Source organism: Morus notabilis, unplaced genomic scaffold (genome assembly GCF_000414095.1).
Source record: "Morus notabilis unplaced genomic scaffold, ASM41409v2 Scaffold337, whole genome shotgun sequence".
Lineage (NCBI taxonomy): Eukaryota > Viridiplantae > Streptophyta > Magnoliopsida > Rosales > Moraceae > Morus > Morus notabilis.
Window position 1 is genome coordinate 612,743 of NW_010359286.1, and position 4,960 is coordinate 617,702.

At 38.9% G+C, this 4,960-nt stretch overlaps 1 pseudogene; it reads left to right on the plus strand.

Annotated features, from left to right (window-relative positions):
* LOC21406508 overlaps nucleotides 1-2,643 on the plus strand; it is a 7,587-nt pseudogene extending 4,944 nt beyond the window's left edge.
* The last annotated feature ends 2,317 nt before the right edge of the window (nucleotides 2,644-4,960 follow it).

Sequence of the window (4,960 nt, forward strand, 5' to 3'; positions counted from 1 at the left end):
ATATATATATATATATATATATATATATATATTTTTTTTTTTTTTTTTTCTAATTCCCATCTCATTATACTGTTGTACTCCTACAAAGTCTTCAAGTCTTTTTAGCAAAAAATAATAAAAAATAAAATAAAAAATAAAAAAAAAATCAGACCTATTGTCGACTGTCGGCCATGGGCTTATTCCCGAATCTCCGGGACGTCTTCTCCTTCCTCTTACTTCTGATCACTCTTTCTTTTGCCTCATCGCACGCAACACAAATAGAGATCCGAAATAACTGCGCCTACACGGTCTGGGCTGCCGCCTACCCCGGCGGGGGAAAGCAGCTAAAGCAAGGCGAGACATGGACTCTCAAAAACATAACGGGATCGGGCCGGATCTGGGGCCGGACCAAGTGTTCTTTCGGCGGCGACGGTCTTGGTAAATGCGAGAGCGGCGATTGTGAGGGGCAGCTCGATTGCCAGGCCAAAGGTCGAGCCCCCCACACTGTGGCTGAATATTCAATAAACCAAGATAACAATAATGTTGACGTCTTCTATATCTCCGTGGTTGAAGGGTTTAACATTCCGCAGGAATTTAGCTCTTCCGATTGCAGCAGCCAAGTAAGTAAATGCGCAGCGGACGTAAACCGGGATTGTCCGATGGAGTTGAGAGATCCCGGCGGTTGCAACAATCCCTGCACCGTGTTTCGCAACAATCAGTTCTGTTGCACGTCCGGGAATATCTGCGAGCCGACGAGTTATTCCGAGTTTTTTAGGGATCTTTGCAGGGTTGCCTTTACTTACCCTTCAGATTTTGGTCAGAGAGCTTCTTGCCCAACCGGGACTGACTACAACGTTATCTTCTGCCCTACAACCATTGACAAAAAACCGAATAATTCTCCTCAGAGAAGAAATAAAGCAGGTACATATATCTGTCTCTCACTCATGCGTACAACGCGCATGTTTTTGTTCTTGGTCGTTTTTTCTTTTTTTTAGAAAATTTCAAGTTTAAGGGATTGTTTTTTCTACTAGATGTTATTGTAGTCTTTTATTTTCTTCTTATTAATTGAATTACACTTATTTATTTTTTTAGTAGAGTGACGTAAATAATATTTTTTACCATCTTGAGTAGGGTGACAATTCGGGTAGTGATTCGACTCATAGCTCGAAACCTGTACGAAATTAGCAGGTTTAAGTTTATTATAAATGAATTTGGGTCATAATCGGATTGACATGATTAACACGATTAATAAATCGGTTGGGTTAGAGTTGACCTCCTAATACGCAGTGACACAAATTGACACGATTAACTATACGTGTCATCTGCAATCTAATGAATTGTGATATAACATGAAAATTGAAAAATGTAGGATACAAAAATTGAAAATGCAATCATACTTTAAAGAAACTGCTACACTTGTTGTGTGTCTGTAGCGCTGTTTTGAGGCCTTTATGGATTGTGCTTAATCCAAAATAAATAAATAAATAAAAAAGTTGCTGCAAGTCTGCTATAATTGCGATGGATTATACATAATTGGATAGTTGCTGCAAGTTACAGATTTCCGTTATACATAATTGGATCTAACATTGTATATAGGCGCTGCACAAATCGGAGTATGCTATACTGGATTGCTGGGCTACTTGTCGGCCGAATATGATGTCATACCTCTCTACAAGCAACACAACATCAGCAGAATACGACTCTACAATCCCGACAATACGACTCTCCAAGCCCTCCGAGGCACGGACATCGAGCTCATGCTCGGAATTGAGAATGATGACATCCAAAAAATAGCCTCAAGCCAAGCCGAAGCAGACAATTGGGTGCTGAACAACATCATGAGACACGACAACGTCAGCTTCAAATACATCGTCGTAGGAAACGAAGTCAATCCCTCCGACTCTATCGCGCAGTTCCTCGTCCCTGCAATGCAAAACATTCAAAGCGCAATCTCTATATTTGGCCTCGACAAACAGATCAAAGTCTCCACATCCATGGAAACTACAGTCCTTGGTGCATCTTATCCACCTTCGGCTGGCTCGTTCAAATCGGATTATGGACCTATTATAAACCCCTTAATCGGCTTCTTGGTGAACAACAGTGCTCCAATGCTTTTCAACGTGTACCCTTATTTCAGTTATAATTCCAACACGGCAGCTCTAGTATCACTTGATTACGCGCTTTTCAGAGCTGAGTCTGCTGTTGTGCAAGATGGCCAATTTCGATATTACAATCTTTTCGACGCCATTTTGGACGCCCTCTATTCTGCTCTCGAGAAGGCTGGCGGAGGGTCGTTGGAGATCGTTGTCTCGGAGACCGGATGGCCGTCAGACGGCGGGACTGAGGCGACATTAGAGAATGCGAGGACTTATAACTCAAACTTGGTTCGGCATGTGAAGGGAGGGACTCCGAAGAAGCCGGGAAGGCCTATTGAGACTTACATTTTCAACACGTTTGATGATGGTATTAGCACAAAATTTGAGTATCGCTGGGGGCTCTTCGAACCGAACGGTAAGCAAAAATACCCGATGAGATTCAATTAATTAGGCGCTATATATACCATATTGTCTCTATAATATTATATCATGTATATCCGTGTGGTTTATTTGTGGTAATAAGAGGGTGGATCTTTGTGTTACTGCATTTCATTTTTTTACTTTCTCTAAAACAAACTTAGTATTCATAAATCGTGTAGCTAAACGTGTAAAAATTTCCTCTTTCTCTCTTTGTGAAATCAAATGGGCCAGTAAAACAAACATGTATTAAATCAAGTAAAAAGACAGAACAATTAATATTCAGCACAATCCACAGAATCAAGACACCAAATTTTTCCATGGAAAGCTCTCCAATGTGCAGGGAGAAACCGCGGACTTCAAACCACTCAAAAACCGGAACTACTCACCTAAAGGTGGATGCCAAAAAAAGAGGAGACTACGGACCAAAGCGGTAGAACATACTGAAATTCGAGGAAAATTGAATGAAGATTGACAACTCAGTCTTATTCAATTGAAAACACCCGACCAACACTTATTTTCTTCAATCCCTTGTGGCTGATTGGCCGGTCAGAACTACCGATAGTTACAATTTTTAACTGTTAAATTAAATTAAAATCACATTAAATTAAAAAAAAATAGGCATAATTAATAATTTATAATACAAATTTCACGACTAAAATCGAGAACTACAAATTTATTTTTTCCAATCCTACAGAAGTTCCTTTTGTTTTATTAACCTTTTTTCTCCTCTTTTTAGTGGGTGGGTCCCACCACCTCCCCTTGGATTGGACATGGCCCAAACCAACTGACATTGCTGTCAATAATTGAAGGGCTGAAGAATCGTTTCGTAGATAGATTTTTGCATTGAAAGAGGTTAGATGGGGTATGCTGTGTGTGTGGACGATATTTAATCTGGTTCTTTCTGCTTTTCTCTTCAATTATTGTTATATTTCAATCATTTCTCATATGTCCAAGTATAATATATGTCGAGCTGTTTTCTCAGAAACCGATCTTCTCAAATATCATATCTCTGGGTTGCATTAATTATTAAAGTCTTCAGTTTTCCAATATTGATACTGAAAAGTTAATAAGTTCTCCTCTGAGTTTATGTTTCTGCTAGTACCGGTTTTAGTCTTTTAATAATTTATAAGACAATATGAATAATGTAGAGACATAAAATAAAAGAATACGAAAGAAATGGTATCGCGGTTCGGTAATACCTTACTCCGCGGGGCCACGCCCAGATGATGAATAATCCACTAAGAACTCTTTTACAATTCAATTGGACTTAATCTACCCGAGACCCCTCTCTAAGAAGACGCCTATAAACTTGCAATTTCTCAATGGACTTGAACAGTGAGATCCCCTCGACTTTTTAACATTGGAATCCCTCCAACAAAGTTTTTCTCCCGAAAAACACTCAAATCATCTCACTCAATACAAGTGCTCACCCCTGTCTCACAACCCAGCCAAAAAACTCATCAAAAGGCATACAATTACTCCAGAGACTCTTTCAATAAATAAGCAAGCTGTGAATAGCTTGACATATTTTCAATTAATTCGTTGAACCACATCTGTTGCAGATCCTGTTGCAACAACACTGCAACATAGCTGTTACGGCCAACTTTCTCAAAACCAGACGAATCAATCTTCTTTAATTCTGAAATCTTCCCAAAACTGATAAACGAACCTGGACACGTTCTTAGGCAACATAGGAAGATCATCCAGCTATGAAATCTCAATCAAGAATCAATCAAATCAATTTTCCATCTTTGAATCAATGATTGACTTAGAAAAATAGAAATTAAAACAAGTTTCTGGATTTTTTGAAACCTGTCAAAAGAAACTTGCCAGCTGCATAGACATTTCCAAACGTAATCATCCCAGCAAAACATTCCCAAAATAATGCCAATCAAATCCGATTATAATCAATACACAAATTAGAAAACAAAACCCAACAATCTCCCCCTTTGGCATTGTTTTGGTAAAACTAATAATAGCAACTAAAACACAATACTTTTTGCACCAATCAAGTTTCCAGACTACTTACTCCCCCTTTTTGACAAAAATAAGCCAAACATTCTAGAAAATGAGCAACACCTTCCTGCAAATTGCTCCCCCTAAACCCTCCACGAGTCATACTCCCCCTGAATATGGTATTCTCCGATGCATATTGCTTTTATCACCTATCAAAAACTTGAAGTGACCATTACCACAATACTCAGATTTATTAGTACATGCTCTAAAAGAAGTGTAAGCCCCGAGACACCTTAAATCAGATTTCTTTACCCACACACGTCGAGGAAATTTATTTTGCACATCAATCTTTGCTTTAGGTGTCCTTCTTGTGAATGCGGAATTTGATGGATTAATAATCATACCTCTTTTTAAAGCACTCAAGTATTTGTAACATCTAGGTCTAATGTGGCCAGGCAAATTACAATAGTGACAAATATGAACGAACCTATTTGTTGCTTGTCTTGTTA